General features: G+C 44.9%; 1 protein-coding gene across 2 annotated transcripts in view; it reads right to left on the bottom strand.

Annotated features, from left to right (window-relative positions):
- The window catches only part of EDAR (ectodysplasin A receptor), a 78,370-nt gene extending 72,211 nt beyond the window's left edge, over positions 1-6,159 (bottom strand). The window contains exon 1 of one of the 2 annotated variants that reach the window (XM_060273400.2): positions 5,919-6,159. The gene's annotated coding sequence lies outside the window, so the exon portion shown is untranslated. The remainder of the gene's footprint in view (positions 1-5,918) is intronic. The other variant, XM_088667574.1, reaches the window with a different exon arrangement.
- Between the last annotated feature and the right edge of the window lie 10,924 nt (positions 6,160-17,083).

Here is a 17,083-nt window from a genome sequence, read left to right as displayed (position 1 = left end):
TTAACAACAACAACAACACCCACCACATCTGAAGTATATTTTATCCTTTATCTTTCTGTTCATGATGATTCAGACTTATGACTCCCTGTATCATTTCAAATGGGTACCCTGTGACCCCTGCTTACGAGCTGGCCAGGTATATCAGGCCTAAAAGCTTTAGACCCAGAGGAAAGCTAAATGGGATACAAAGCTGGTTCATCTAGGTGAATGTGAGACTGCTCTACTAACCCCAGTCTGCTCTCTGCCAATCCCCACCTGTCCAAGTGATGGCACTGCCTGTCAGCTTTCTCCTCCTTAGTCTCAGGATTTCATGTTGTATAACTCAGTAGCGAGGAGGCTGGAAGCAAAACTAGAATTAGTTGGCTCTGCCTGTCATTGGCTCTGACTCCACCTATTCTTGGCTTCCTGGCCTTCCACCCCATCAGTCCTGATGGGCAGCAGCTACCACCGGGGGCAAATATCCAAAACCACACGCCAGTGGCTCATTTTTCACATTTTTCTCTTTGTCGAAATCAGGCATGGCCAACTGGCGGTCCATTGGCCACCTATAGCTTGATTTGACCTGCTTCTCTCTCCTGTCCCCAAACCATCCCTGCAGAGAATGCTTGTGAGTACATATATGTCCTGCAACACATGAAATAGGTAGGAGGATTGCCTTAAAGTGGAAGGGGAAAGCTTCAGTGCTGGTGTGAGCACCTCTACATCTGTGGATACCTTCCTGCTGTGATGCCTAGTGACTCATGCATGCTCTGAGCCTGACAGCAATAGCATATTTGCTGTGGGATTATCTGCCCCACAACCAGTCAATGAGATTGTAGGCCTCCAAACTCAGGAAGCAGGTCAGCAGGAGTCTATAAGTTGACATTTCACTGCATTGTAGAAGGCTCACTTAGAAGCACATTTCAAGTCTTTATTCTTGACATTAGTGGTACCATGCATTTGCGGTCCCTCCAATGCAGAGAAAGAGCTTGTATTGGTGCAAAGGCTTCCTCCATGGTCTTAATCTCTGCATAAACAGCCCAACCAGACCATTAGGTTATACTTGGAATTGGCATAGATAAGCATGACTGAAGCAGATCAGAGTCCATTTTTATGATTTTTACTTATGGGATCCTGGCTGAAATAGAAATACTTTATTGTCACTGTACCACTTGTTTACAGTGGGATTAAATGAGCCCCCCCCCCCAAATCTCTCAGTCCTTGTTACACTCTGGGTGCTGTCGTACGACCAGCAACCCCGAACATCAGCTGCAATGTTGCTGTCTTCCATTCAGCAGCCTCACGGCCCACGGGTGCAAACTGTTGGTGTGGTTTATCGTGCTTCTATATCTCCTGCCCAAGGGCAGGAGATTAAAAAGGTGCTGGCCAGGGTGTGAGTCATCCATGAGAATGTCCCTCGCTCTTCTTAGGCAACAGTCTCCCGCGATGACATCTAGCGGACTCAAGGACGATATCGTTTGCTGTCTTCACCACCCTCCGTAGGGACTCTCTGTCCATGGCTGTCAAACCAGCGTACCACACCGTAATACAGTGGTACCTTGGTTTAAGTACACAATTGGTTCCGGAAGTCTGTACTTAACCTGAAGCGAACTTTCCCATTGGAAGTAATGGAAAGTGGATTAATCCGTTCCAGACGGGTCCACGGAGTACTTAAACCGAGAGTACTCAAACCAAAGCGTACTTAAACCAAGGTATGACTGTACAGTATGAGAGAACACTTTCTATCGTGGACCAATAGAAGGAAATCATCAGTTGCTGTCCAACCTTGTTCTTTCGAAAGACCCTAAGGAAATAAAGTTTCTGTTGGGCCTTCCTAACCACCTTGGCTGTATTGACCTTCCAAGTTAGGTCTTCATTAAGATGGACTCCCAGGTATTTAAAGGAAGAGACTCTCTCCACACAGCCCCCCCCCCCCGATATACAATGGGGCTAGCTCCCCTCTCTTGCTCCAAAAGTCCAACACCATCTCCTTTGTCTTGCCAATGTTTAGGTGCAGATTGTTCTCTGAGCACCATGTGGATGGTGAAACCATTAAACATAATTTACAGGGCAATGCTGCATGTCCACTCAGAAGTAAGCCCAACTGAATGAAACAGGGCTTAAGCCCAGGAAAGGGAGTGTAGGATAGGATTGCAACCTTAATTTCCTTTAAAATGCAGCATTTAATGACATGCATATTGCATTGGGTCAAACCGTATTCTAACATACAATTTGGCTTGTATTGCAGGATGGCTGATGCAAAACTGCACATCCCGAGCAATATTTCTTAGTGGTTTATTTCTCAGCATTAGAAATTTGTTTCCTACCTATTTTGAATGAATTTGAACTTTGCACATTTCTTAATATTTTATCTTCCTCTTCTAGGTTAGAGAGCATTTCATTATGAAATACTTTCTCCTCGTTAAAGTATTTATACCCTGTGGACAACTCACCTCTTCAACTTTTTTTTGATATGATAAATAGCTTGATCGTGTTAAGTTGCTAGCTGCTAGGCTTGTTTTCCAATCCTTAAAAATTCTCATAACTCTTCTCTTGAACGCTTTCCAATTATTTTTAATGTCTTTTTGTCAAAGTGGACATAATTCTAAACACAATGTTTCAGCAGTGCTATTAACATCACCTCTGCCCTCCCGCACCCGGATCCTCAGTATATTTGCCTTCACATTTATTTCACAGTTATAAGTAGTAGTGTTTAATTAACTGATGGTCTAAAGCTGCAATTCTGTGCCCACTTACTAGGGGACAAATCCCTTTGAGCATTGCATTAATTACTTCTGAGAAAGATATGCATAGGATTGGGCTGCATATTATTTGCACTTCTGCATCGCATGCGCAAATTGGCATGTGTGACGGTTGCTCATGCATACATTTTCCTGTGGTCCCATGTGGGATACATAGACTCTGGGCCATTGGGCTTCCTGCATACCCAGATCACAAATGATTTCACTAGAAATCAAAGAGCAGTATATAACTCCAGATTTGTGTCAGTTTAAGCAAGGTCAAACTTTGGCACAGGGAATGTTGTTTGAAGCCAAGAAAGCAGCTGCCAGGGGCAATTTATTTCCTTTGCTTAGCTTTTTCCTTTTCTTTTGCCTGTGTATTCAAGAATGAAAAAGAAAATGTCTTGGGGGAATAATTACAAACATTAACATTTAATAATTATTTTCTCCTTGGTGGCTTTCTTAAATGAAATATTTGAGAATTCCTCAGCCAAGGAAGATTAAATTAAATACTTCTAATCTGAGTCATTTAGCTGACTTCCTTTTGCCCACCTGAGCCAATTACTACTTTTTTTCCATTTTGATTATCTTGCATTCATTTGGCTCTTGTACAGTTTCACTGACTCTGCAGCAGCTTTATATCCAGAACGTATCTGATGATGGCCACGCTCAGTTCTGCCCCTATCAGCAGGAAACACCCCAAGGGGCTCCTGTCATGCCCAGTCCTGTGGCCCCTCGCTCAATAAGTTTTCAGCAATGAGCCTCATAACATATTGCTTAGAGTAGATCCCAGAATCAAAGCATCAGAAACTCAGAAGTACATAATGCCCCTACATAAATTAGCACTGCACAATTTATAGAAGCCAAGTCTCTGCTTCCAAGTGTTCATTGGCACAGTACAATAACTAGAGTGGCACACACTGAGACGGCGTAGGTGCCGAGTTGCACATCAAGCGTGCGATGCACATCTCGTGCATATGATGTCACACACGTCACATGCATGACAGACAACTATTGCATCAGGAGAGTGCCGACCAGGCATCTTCCCGATGTAACATTTGTGTGCCAGGCCGCACTGGTCTGTGCATCTCTCCTGGCACTGTGCAACCCTTCTCTGCCGTCTCAAGATAAGAGGGGGTACAGACATTGGGGGGGGGGCTGTAGATACCTCAGCCTCATAGAGTTGGCGCGCCTGCACTGAGAGACTAGAAAGTTAGACTCCTCCAGCTTATGAAAGTAAGGAGGGAAGAAAAAACTGCATAGATGTTGACAGAGATACATATTTTGTTTTACTGCCATGCATAATAGCAGCAATAAAACAGAGCATGGTAATAAAATATTGGGATAGTTTTAGCAGCAACAACAGTGGATGCATACAGCATCCAACAGTTGAGAGGGGAATTTAAGGGCATATATAATTCATACTTTGGTCCCTGCAATATGTATCATATACTGCAGCAACTGAAATGTCAAATTATTAGCACGGGAGAACACAGAAGAAAAAATCCAGCCCATAAAATTTAGAACGGGCTCCTTCCCCACATGTGAAATTGCTGCTCCCCATCATCCTTGGGAGTATGGAAGATACTGTCACACCAACAAATTTGATGTTAATTTGTAAAATAAAATAAAATGGAGAAGTAAGAAAAATTAATTGGCCCAAAGGCAAGATGTTGACTGGATGACTTAATAAGGACGCGGGACTTTTTCCTAATGGTCAGGGTCTGACCGCACTGGGGTGGGGAAGGAACTGCCTGCTGTATTAGACTGGTTAGTGACCAGAGGGATTGGTGCCTTCAGGGCATGGCTGGCTAGCTTGCGTCGGCCGCTATTCACTTGACCTGACTCTTCATGTGGTGTGCTCTTCTCTCTGCATAGCTTGATGAGGGGAAAGCAGGTTGGAGCAGAGGCAGAGACCACCCTGCTTTTTAGCAGGAAATTACATTAGTTGGTGCCTTTGAGGAGGTAGTTTGAAGAGTTGATCCTTGCAGAATCACACTGCCACGAAAAACAAGGAAAGCTATTTTTATATAGCTGAGCTGGAACGAAACACAGGAATATCGGGAACTGCCAAAGTGGTCAGGGCATGCTTACAAAACTTAGGTGAGCAAAGACTGTGTTCCACCCTATGGAGCGAGGTATGTTCTGTGCCTTCAGGCCTTGATCCTCATGATAAAGATGCCCCATGCCTATGCCATATAGCAAACGGATGGAAGTGGAGAGCAAACAGCTGCCTTTTCTTGTCCTATCCATTTGCAGGAATGTAGTGACCACTGCTGGCCAAAGGATGATTAGATGGGCTGTTGGTCTGCACAGCTCTTACGTTCTTGCACAGTGCAAATCAACGTTGGTCTCGAGATTATTGCAGATTTTAAGACAGCTGAAGATCAGATCCATTATAGTCATGCAAGGAACAGATCCACTAAATGTTTTAGCCTGTATGACTGTAAAAACAGCATTACCTGGAACTCACAGATGTCTCCGTCTACCTTTCCACTGCTGGTCAGAAATGCTAAACAACATGCTTAAAGATCTAGCAGAATGCAATCATTTTCTTTCTAGCGCTTGGGTTCCCTGTTGCTCTAGCAATATTGAGAAAACTTTCTCCTGGAAACAAAACCGTACATGCTCCTAAACTTGTATTTACAGGTATGTAATTCCCCACATTCAATCAACCTCATCCCGGCGGGTGCCGAGGTGCCTTGCAGTAATATTCTTTGTTCCCGTCAGCATATAAGTTATAAACATATTGCTGGTATTCTGTACAACTCAAATAACGAAGCTGCAATCTCCAAGCACAAACTCTAAAATGCCAACAACAACAACAACAACAACAACAACCCACCTATCAAAGCTTATTGCCCATTATTGCAAATAGCCATATAGCAAAAACCCAACTTCTTGGATATATGTTCCATGCTGTATTACATGGGCACTACAAAGAAACACAACATCACACTTGGATGAATCCTCAATGGAGAACGTGCACACAGTTGTTCGGGAGAGATATGGGGGTGGGGGGGATAAAAATGTGGAATCCAGGGCTTTCAGCACATCCCATGAGCGGAGGCGCGTCTCGCGAAATATTAAAAATGACAAGTATTTTGAAAACATTTTCTGACTGCTTTTATCCCGATCGCCGCCACGAAGAGTATCTAGCTTCTCCAAACATAAATTTCTTATGGAAAAAAATCTTACCTTGCGCAGAATTTAAGAACAAAGCCGAAATCCAGCCAAGCAAGCAGTCTGTCAATAAAATGCTGACAATATCCAGTTTCAAGCTACTGAAGCTCTTTTCGCAGTTGCCTATGGGCATCCCACCATCAGATGCTGCAAGGCAGGTAGGTGGACCATATCTCATTGGTGTTCCAAGACCTGCTGCTGTCCATAAAGGGCCACCATGTACCCTGTGCTTCGCTTGTCCTACACTTACTTTGCAGTCTCAGAGGACTTCCCGCAACTTTTCCCTGAGTGGCTTTCCTTTGAGTTTGATAGATCTGAAAACTGCTAAAATAATGGGTTTCCCTTCTGTGGAAACTCACCTGCACCACCTAGGGGTCTAACACAGGATAGGAAAAGCTACTGGAATAGGACATAGGCTCCCTCCCTCGCAGAATTCTTTTGCCTGGGTTCACACTACAGTTTAATGCTAGATCCGATACAGCCTTGCTTTATTTAATATTATTTATTGTGATTATTTGTATCTTGTATTTGAGGATACGGATCATTCCAGGACAGCTTAGTTACAGATGACTGTGCATTTAATCTTTGTACATTGAGAAGCTATGGTTGGGATAAATCTAAAAACCATTGTTTAAAGATTCTTGAAGATGGGCTAAACGTTGCCTCCTCTTCCCTCCCCATTTTGTTGATTGACATATTTTCGCCAAAATCCACATGGTGCATTTTAACTCTTGTGAATGCAAATGGAAGAGATTTAATTTTTTTAATAGGTATCTAAAGCCATTTGCACATGTTGCCATTCAACCAGTCCATGCAGAATGTAGGCACCCTATATATAGAAATGAGCAAAGCAGAGATATTTTAGGGAGCAGGCTTGCAGGCGGGGCCCATGACTTACCGTACATCATAGGAGCCTACACAACACAAAACGCTGTTGCTGTATGTAGGTTTTATTTCATTTGTTTTTTATCTTATATTTTGGAAATGTACATCCAGTTTTTTTTCCCTTTAATTTTTTTGGGGGGACCCCAAGAGAGGGGGACCCAAAGCTATAGCTTGTTTAGCTTATACGTAAATCCGGCACTGGTTATCTGCCTGTGTCTTGTCAGCATGACAGTTCTGAATGAATACAAGACAACTCCGTGAAGTGAATTTCATAAGGGGTTTTTAGGAGTAGGCAAGGATCAGGTGGTTTGATCACCTTCCAAGACGCAGGCAAAGCTGAGATAGGAACCAGCATTTTTATCCTGGGTGGCACCGGGGCTGGGAATGTCTGCAGAGTGTTGGCAACACAACCTGACCTTCCACCTGCTCAGCTCCAGGCAGTTGGCATGTGGTACCTTTCTGCTGCCAAGCAGAGTTTCAGCTGAAGGCGACTGCATGAGGAGGCACCTAGGCGCCACCACTGGGGAAAGGGAGCCAGCAGAGAACCACTGAGGGGCAACCAGAAAATTACATTTCTGCAGGCCAGAAAAGGGGCCAAACTGCATGCGTTGTTAAATGTGTATTTTGCACACTCACACAAATGGCATCCGCTGGGGGGTGGGGGTGGATCAAGGACAGGCATGGGGAGGGAATCTAACCCTTTCCTCTCCTGCTAAGCCCTGGAGAAAATTCTGGTTCTGAATAAGCTATTTTGTATTGGGAAGAGATAGAGCAGGCATCCCCAAACTGCGGCCCTCCAGATGTTTTGGCCTACAATTCCCATGATCCCTAGCTAACAGAACCAGTGGTCAGGGATGATGGGAATTGTAGTCCAAAACATCTGGAGGGCCGAAGTTTGGGGATGCCTGAGATAGAGGATGGCCAGATTGTGGAATAAATTGGTGCTCCTGCCTCTTTAATAGTCTTCATGCAATCTAGGCAAGAAGTCCTGGCTTCTATTCAACTATTAAACATTGCAAGAGCCCTGTCCCTTTTTGTGTGTCTGACTGTCTTAAAAAACACTAATACAACAGGGCCGGGGGGGGGGGGAATCAGAGCATTATTTATTTATTTTTTGCATTGTGGATGTAATGAAATAAATTATAGGTGAGGAACCAATAGTATTTCTTTTTTATATATATAATAATTTTTTTTGATTTTTATAGAAACAAAACATACAAAACATACAAAATAAGCTCAGTCCCTTCATTTACCCTCCACCCACAAGACCACTTCTGCCACCAGTGATACCCATGGGCATTGGGAAACAAAGGGGTCCATTTTAAGCTGGGTTTGACCTCCCCCCTCCCTCCTCCCCCCTCACCCCCCCCCTGCCACTGAGAGGACAGAGGCGGAGGATCTCTGAGGTTTGGTTTGTCCCCCAGCTAATTCTCCAATATAACACTTTAGTTAACAACAAAACAACAGATAGGGGAAAAAAAGAAAAAACAGGAAAAAATAAAAAATAAATAAATTCCAAGTCTTATTCTCTTAACAGTTTGCTTGCGGCTTCCAATAGTATTTCTTTATGCCCTCCCCACTATCAGTAGCTTATTAGGGTTGCCAGATTTCAAAAAGTATAATTCCTGACAGCCACAAAGTTGTTGGGCTTTTTTTTTTTTAGGAAGACCCCAAAAAATTTCAGTTTTTTTTTTGAGAAACCCCCAAAATTAGTGATTTTAAGCTTTTGGAGTTAATTCAACAATATCCCCCCCCCCTGATGTCATTTTTACACATGACGTGTCAGGAATTTTCCGGGCGTATGGCAAGCCTATTTAATGTTAAAGATGTGGATATGCCACTGGCAAAAAGGAAAGGGAAATGTAAGTACTTGATTCTGCTTATAATTAAATACATTTAATTATATCCCATTCATTTTTATCAGACTTAATGTGCATGACTGTTCATGAGACTACAGCCTCGGTGTAAAAGTTATTGTAGGCACGTGTGACTTTTGATGGAGTAGGACGTCACTGTTTCACATTTCCATACCAAAGAGGATCGTTGAATTATTAGTCGGTCGTCATAAAGGCTGGTAGTCTACATTTGGCTTGGAAGTCATGCAGGCCTGGTGTATTTACTCATATGGGGAAGCAACGTTGTAAGCTATCCTTGCCATTAAAATAAAATAAAATGCAGTCCTATTAATCAGGACATTTTAACAGGCCAGATGAAGAAACGTTTTTGTGCTTCCTTTCATTCTATTGGGGTTGTTATGGAAGATGTACCTAGTGAACTTCCTCCAATAGACAGAGAATAGATTATTTTATGGGGTCTTGACATTACTTCCAAACAACGGAAGAGCTTTCTCCGTCAGTCAGAAATAAAGAAGGAAGGAAGGAAGGAAGGAAGGAAGGAAGGAAGGAAGGAAGGAAGGAAGGAAGGAAGGAAGGAAGGAAGGAAGGAAGGAAGGAAGGAAGGAAGGAAAGTGCTTGACTATGCCGTGATGTTGGCATGCACAAGATTTAGTTATAGGCATGCTTATAGGCAAGGCCACCTTCAGAGATTTTTCACTGCCCTGGGTGGGTGACAGGCCAAGTCTGGAGCTCCCCTTTTGGTTCTAGCAAGACCTGCTTCTCATACAAACTAAGCATGTGGCCAGTAAATATTTGCGATGTCTCAAAGTATGCTGGGCCGCATGGTTGATTTGCATAGTGAGATGGCTGACCAAACTGGAAAGAGCTCATTAGCTGATATTATACGCGGCTTTTGGCATGACAGGCACCTCTTAAATTGTGCCGCCCATGGGAACTGGCTAGCATGCCTTTATAGTTGATGTAGCTTATGTAGATGAAACTTCCTAATGTGGAAGGGGGAAGATGGTTCTCATAACTTCCTATTGCCGTTTGAGCTCATTTACCTCCGCTCTTAGTAGAACCCTATACTAATTTGCATGGGCACATCAGCCTTCTATGCCTGTATTACTGGCAGGCCTTAGCCAGGGCTTGATCCTGATCACTGGATACCAAGAGAAGGATATAGTCAGGATTGAGACTGGAGAAGCAGCTCAGGTTCCAAGAGGCCAAGGGCATAGGCAAAGCTAAACTGTAGATCAGGCACCAGGAAGGTCTATCAGGGGCATAGCTCAGGGCCAGGCTGAGGGTTACCTTCCAAGGAAGATGATGAGGCACAGCACTAGGAGGCCGCTCCTTTTTATGGTGAGCATTTGCTGAGACCAAGGAGCTTGATAGGCCTAGGTGAGTGTTGCGAGTTGTTCAGTGGAATCCCTTCTCTGGAGCTTGTGTAGAAATGAATTCTCTTCACCGCAAGAATGCGCTTCAAAGCTTTACTGCAGGACAGTAGGGCGATCCTAAGCTTGTTCATCATTGCAGAACTTCTCTGAAACATGCTGCCGCTGCTACTGATACTAGCCATCTCCAAACAAACAAACACACATGGTCCTCAAGTTTCAGCTTCCTGCTGTGAGAGTGTCACGGTCCAGTCGGTGCGCGGTTGAAGCCCTGGCTGAGGACGTCAGGACCAGAGGCAAGATGGTGGTGTAGAAGCAGGAACAGGTGCAGGGTTGAGGGTCCAGCAGCAGGCAGTCGCAGGGTCAAGGAGCAAGGCGTCGGCGAAGGTCTGGGAGTCAAGGAGCAAGGCGACGGCAAGGCAAAGGTCCAAGGGTCGAGGATCAAGGCGTCGGCAAGACAGAGGTCCAAGGGTCGAGGATCAAGGCGTCGGCAAATGCAAGGGTCCAAGGAGCAAGGCGTCAGCAAGGCAAGGGTCCAAGAGCAAGAGGCCAGATGCAACCAGGCAGGGATAGCGTTGCTGTGGCAAAGAGCTGAAGGGAAATGCTGAGCTTTTATCCCTCCCAGCTCCTGCCACCAGGTGCAGTAAGATATCAAGTGGACCACCTGAGTGGCCACTCCTTGCCTCTCCAGCACAAGCTGAGGCAGGCCCCAGTCCTGCAAAGCACGACAGGCCCCAGAGCCTGACTCCTGCCCATACTCCTGACAGAGAGCTCTGCAGCCTGTGTTTCTGGAGATTAGTCATCAGGTAGTTGATCTCCCTCTATTGGACAATTACCAGCCTTCTCTGACGCTTTTGCCAGAGTGGCCTTTTTGCTTAAGGCAAACCAGAGGAGGCAGTATTACTCCTTGCACTAGAATGCTCAACCATCCAGATTTCTTGCTGGATGCCCTGCTCAAGTATTGCTGGATTCCCTGCTCAAAGTATTGCTCAGCAATACTGCGATGTGACTGTTGGAGATTCATTCCCTGTGTCTGCAGTCATGGGATTGTTGTCTGTCACATGATAGTGTATGTTTTCATTCCACAGAGTGGGAAGTGACGGAGACAGGTTGTCTGTGTTACAGTGTTCCGTGAAGGGGGACTATTGTCCTTTGTTCTCTCTCTTTGCTGTCTGATGCTAGAGAGAGAGGGAGCCATGTTGCAGTGCTCCGTGTGTGTTTATATATAAACAAAGTTGGGTAGAAAACTCTCCTAATGTTCAAGTCCCTCCAAAATGATCACAATTTAATATTACTGGCTGATCTTGAATTTATGTGCATGGTAATTTAGATTTTTATTGCATTCTGGCATGTGTTTACGCTGCAAGATGGTTTGCTTATTTGATTACCTGCCTGCAGAGTCTGGATATATTATGTGACGCCTTTACTCATAACAATCATTTTCATTTATCTGTTTCTTATTTTAAAATTACTATATAGTGTGTTGCATGCTCCATATAGCTGAGCAGTGATGCTCCACATCCTTTCTCTGGTTCCCACTAGGGCAGGCATAGGCAACCTTGGCTCTCCAGATGTTTTGGAACCACAACTCCCATGATCCCTAGCTAACAGGGCCAGTGGTCAGGGATCATGGGAGTTGTAGTTCCAAAACATCTGGAGAGCCAAGGTTGCCTATGCCTGCACTAGGGAAAGTTGGACGGGTCCACCCCTGTTCCCGCTGAGTGAATAGGTCTAAGTCCATCCTATCCAGGCAGACTTTTAAGGGGGAATCCATTGAAATCCATGCAGAAACACAGATTTATTAATCAGTATGCAAAGTACAGAAGGGCAGCAGAGCTGCGGTGTCTGCTCAACTGCCCGTGTTGATGGGCATTGACTTGGATGCTCCTGGCCTCTATGGGTTTGACTCTGGACTGTATCCTGACTGCTGGACTTCAGGCCTGCCTACCTGGATTGACTCTGGACTGTGTTTCCTGGACATTGCTTGTGTGGATTGAACCCCAGACTTTGAACTTTGGACTTAACATACTGGCTTGTTGCCAGGTAGGTCAGGGGTTCAGGACAGTGAAGTTCCAATCGGCAGTTCAAAAGTTGGCGACATTTTCCTTCCCTGATAAAGTCTGGGGGAAGTAAGTACTGGCAAAAATATTGCCGTGCATGGCTAAATACAAAAATGAAGCCAGTGACTCTGCCAGTACTGCAACATTTGCCGAGGGAGCCACCTAGCAGGTGCTATGTGCAATGTCTTTCATTATGAAATTTCGGTTAAATGAGTCTTGTCAACCTTCTGGGCCCTTGGGCACATTTGGAAACCTTATAAACTGTCATGAGAGGCTACACTTTGTCGGTTTGCTTTTAAAGAAAAGGTCTCCTGAAAATTGATCAGCATTTTGTTGCAAATTTATCCTAACGCATTTACTTTTTTTTTTATGCAATTTTGTCATAATAGGCACACTTTTGCAGAGCATTTCTCTCTAATATTTTATATGTCATTTTCATTAATATACAGCAGGGGTGGCCAACTTCCAAGAGACTGTGATCTACTCTCAGAGTTAAAAACTGGCAGTGATCTACCCCCTTTTGGGGGGTTCAGGTCAAAGTTCTTGAGCTTTTTTTTAGGAAGGAAAGCCCTGTTTTGGGGGGTTCAGGTCTTTTTAGGGGTGCAGGGCAAAGGTGTTGAGGTTTTTTTAGGGGAGCCAAAGTTTTTTAGCTTCTTTGGGGGGGAGCCACTGATTTACCAGTGATCTACCACAGACGTCCAGTGATCTACCGGGCAGATCACGATCTACCTGTTGGACATGCCTGATATACAGTATTCAATTTTATGGGTGCTTTCCTCAAGGCCATGCATTTTTTGTTCACACTACTTGACTGGGGAACTGCTTGCAAAATTTAGAGAAGTGTGAACTTTGGAGGATGGCTTTGTTTGAATACTGTTTCAGAAAGTGCAAATTTGGTAGGTGAACTGAATCGCATTTCTTCTTCCCCTATCCCTAGTTGTAAGCAAGTGCCCCATTGCTGATCATGGGGCACATCCAATAAGGCATGGGCTTGTAATTTCCTACGTTGTGGATCGTGAGTCAGTCAGTAATGCTTATTCTCTTAATGGTTCCAGAACAAATGCAGAGGAGATAACTAAAAAGATATTGAACTTGAAAAATTGTATTTTTCAAATAATTGTACTGGATTCTACTGCTGACTTTGCATGTTTAAATGAGGGAATGGGGAAGTGGTGGCCCTCCGCATCCGCCCCCAACTAGCATGACCAATGGTAAGGAATAACAGTTGTCTCCATCCATGTTTTAAATGCTTTGGTTTATCTTCTGGATGTGAAAAGTCTTTGAATTGATGAAGGCCTCTACAGTCTAAATCAGGGGTCCCCAGACTTACCGTGCGGCGGGCTGGTGCCCGCCGCGCCGACCGCGCGGTGGGCCGGAGGGCAGGGGAGTGCGCGCGCAGCGGGCCGGAGGGCGGGGGAGTGCGCGCCCGTGCGCATGCGCACACGCGCCCGTGCGGGGAAAAAATCGCCGAAAATCGCTTGTGCGCATGCGTATGGGCCTCCCCTGACCCGGAAGTGCACCAGAAATGACCTCTTCCGGGTCAGGAGAGGCCCATACGCATGCGCACAAAGGATTTTCGGCGATTTTTTGCCGATTTTTTAGATCGTCGCTGCGCCGCGCGCCGTGAGAGCGGGCGGCGGCAGCGGGCAGCGGGGGTCGTCGCGGGCCGGATTGGAAGGCCGATTGGGCCGCATCCGGCCCGGGGGCCGTAGTTTGGGGACCCCTGGTCTAAATGGAACAGAGGAGGAGGTGGCAATTTTCACAAATTTCTCCATGTAGCTCACCCTATCACATTCCATGCTATTTTGGAGAGTCAGCAACTCTCTGCAACACATTAGGGGTGGAGGGACACAAGGAAATGGGAACCAGACCCAGAGCCATAGCTAGGTGCTTACCTTCCAAGTCCCGGACTGCAGAATCTGGGACTGGCAGCCGTGCGACACCGGAAGTTGCGTCGATGTAACTTCCGGTGTCGCTTTGCCCTTCTATGGGCACCAAAAATGGCCACCGCCGGCTTCAAAAGTAGCTTCTACGCATGACCAGAAGTGTGTCGACGCAACTTCCGGTGTCGCCCCGCCCATCTATGGGCACCAAAATGGCCGCCGTCGACACCGGAAGTCGCATCTATGCACTTCCGGTCATGCGTAGATGCGACTTTTGAAGCCGCCAGCGGCCATTTTTTGTGCCCATAGAAGGGCAAATCGGAAAGGAAAAAATGGCTGCCGGCAGGAGAAAATAACGGAGAAAAACGGGAGACGAAGTGATACGGGTGACCACCGGGAAAAGGTAAGTAAAAACGGGGGTTTCCTGGGGAAAACGGGAGACTTGGCAGCTATGGCTAGGTGATATTGCGCCCCTGGCAGAACCGTCCAGATTGCGCCCCCTAGCCACTGACAAATTAGCTCTTCTTTCCGTCTCTCCTCCAACCCCCTTTCCACCCATGCAATTCACCCTCTATTTAAAACCATTTCTTATGAGGCAATAATCGATATTTATATTTATGGACATATTTTTAGCCAATTCTGTGCGCCCCCGTCGCCTGCATCCCTGGCAGGGGCCCACCTCACCACCCTCTAGCTATGGCCCTGGTGAGACTAAACAGTTGTTTGCTACATAAAATACCCTTCCACAAATGGACAGGTGCAATTGGATCCAGCCCTCTGCATAGTGACCCTGTGTATGCAATGATTTGGGCATAATTCTCATTGAAATGTACTTCTTGAAATAATAGACTGGACACTGCCCTGTGCTGATGACGCAGCACTCATCTTGATATACTCAGTGAAGTCCAAATTGAATATTGACAGCCATTGAACTGCTTCGGTGAGCACAGGTTATTTCAGTGGAATCTGATTGCAATTAGCTCTCTGTGTTAATTATATGTGACGTAAAACCAATAAGGTGTTTTGTTGTGTTTTTGAACATGTGTTACTCTTTAACTTCAGTAGGAATACTGTTTAAATATTCATTTCTTGAAATGGCTGGCCATCGACAGTTCAACCTTAGCTAGCCAAAAATACAGTGCGGAGTTCACATACTGAATGGAAGTGGGCGGCATGGTAGGGTACCGCCCCTCAACTGACTGCTTTACCAGGGGGTAGATGAAGGTTGAGGTTGGTGTAGTGCAAATGCATTGACAGGAGACCTGGGTTAGTTCTGCCAGTGAGCTTACACCATGCTGACCTTGCCGCTGCCTCGCCCTTCCTCCTCTATCTCCCAGTAAGCAGCAATGATGTAACAGACTGGAGGTCAGGTGAGAGGTCACAGTCCACCATGCCATTTGCATTTTGTGCTTAGCAGTACCATATGTACACAATCCAGTGTGACCTAGTAATTAGGGAGTTGGAGACCCACACTGAAATAACTGATAAGCCACAAAGCTTGGTCTACCTGGCAGACTAAACTATCTTAACTTACATGGCTTTTGTGATTATTTAAGGGGGGACCTTGTAAACTACCTAGAATTCGTTGATAGAAGGGTGAAAGAAAATATAAGGAACAACAATAATAGATGTTATCATTCATATCTTGGACTGAAATAAATGTGCTGCGTACACATAGGAATGAAATAAATTTGCTCCCCAGACTTCTCCTGCAAGAATTTTGATACTGAATATCTGTATTTGGCTTCAGGTGGTATTTTATTCCAATATCTGATACTTTCACTTGACAATTTATATTTGATGGCATCTCTTAATTGGCTTCCTTTGGGCAGGTAATAATCTGAAAGTGCTCAGATTTCAGGTTTGCACTAAACGTTCACATTGCAAACGTGGATTCAAATCTTTGACCTGAAAAATTCACCAATAAAATATAAAGATTTTGTGTGGCTGATTTTGGTGAATGCTGAGTATTGTGAATTCAGTAATTTTAAGTGTAAGCATCATAACAAAACTGGGACAACTTTTGTCTGATCCTGAGTCTAGAGCAGAGCTTTCCAAACTTTTCATGTCGGTGACACACTTTTTAGACATGCATCATTTAACGACACAGTAAATCAGCTTTACTAGCAAACTGGAGGTTAAACTAACCCCTTTCCAGCCCCACGAGAAGTGCAGGGAGCGTTCACGTGACACACCTACACACTGCAGCCAACGCACTAATGTGGCGCGACACACCATTTGGAAAGCTGTGCTCTAGATGAATACTAGTTCTCAGTTTTTTTGAAATGTTCTGTAGTGTCAGTATGAGCGTGTACAGAGACATCAGGCTCTGATTGTGCAGAGACAGAAAATTAAGTACAGTGGTGCCTCGCTTAACGAATGCCCTGCTTAATGATATTTCCGCTTAATGAAAGGATTTTTCGAGTGGAGCTTGCCTCGCTAGACAAATGCGTTTTACGAAAAATTCGTCTAGCGAATCGCGGTTTCCCATAGGAATGCATTGAAATTCAATTAATGCGTTCCTATGGGCAAAAAAAAATTTCAATGCATTCCTATGGGATTCGCTAGACGAATTTTTCGCTATAAGAAAAGACCCATGGAACGAATTAATTTCGTCTAGCGAGGCACCACTGTATTTGCTTATTCATAGGACACCTTCAGTGTGCATAGTGCATTACAGAGTGGAAGACAACAGTGCCCTGGAAAGCTTACAATGTCATATTTTCATGGGGAGGGGAAGGGAAAGGATTCAACAGGAGGGAAATCTGTGATCATGTCAGTTATATGCACTTAGGCATAGTTGCAGATCAAGCTGGAGGAATCTGTCAATTCTGCTTTCTCCCAATTTCAGTCTGAATTTTTTCATCATTTACACATTTTTCCAAAGCATTTCCCCCAAATATAACACATCTTTTATGTTATTTTTACTAACATAGCCATTTATGTGTGTGCTTTACACTAGTGTGTGGATTTTTGTACCTACGGTATTACTTGACCGGAGACCTGCAGTGCATAATTCAGAGAAATGCACATTTTAAAGGATGCCGTAGCGCTCTGGTCTCATGCGGTTTCCAGCAAGTAGTACTCAGAGGCTAGTTCGAAGCCACTAATAGCCATACCCTC

The sequence above is a fragment of the Zootoca vivipara genome, chromosome 4, assembly GCF_965207765.1.
Source record: "Zootoca vivipara chromosome 4, rZooViv2.hap1.1, whole genome shotgun sequence".
In the NCBI taxonomy this organism is placed as follows: Eukaryota; Metazoa; Chordata; class Lepidosauria; order Squamata; family Lacertidae; genus Zootoca; species Zootoca vivipara.
Note: the sequence above shows the minus strand (reverse complement) of the source record. Positions and strands in the feature narration are given on the sequence as shown.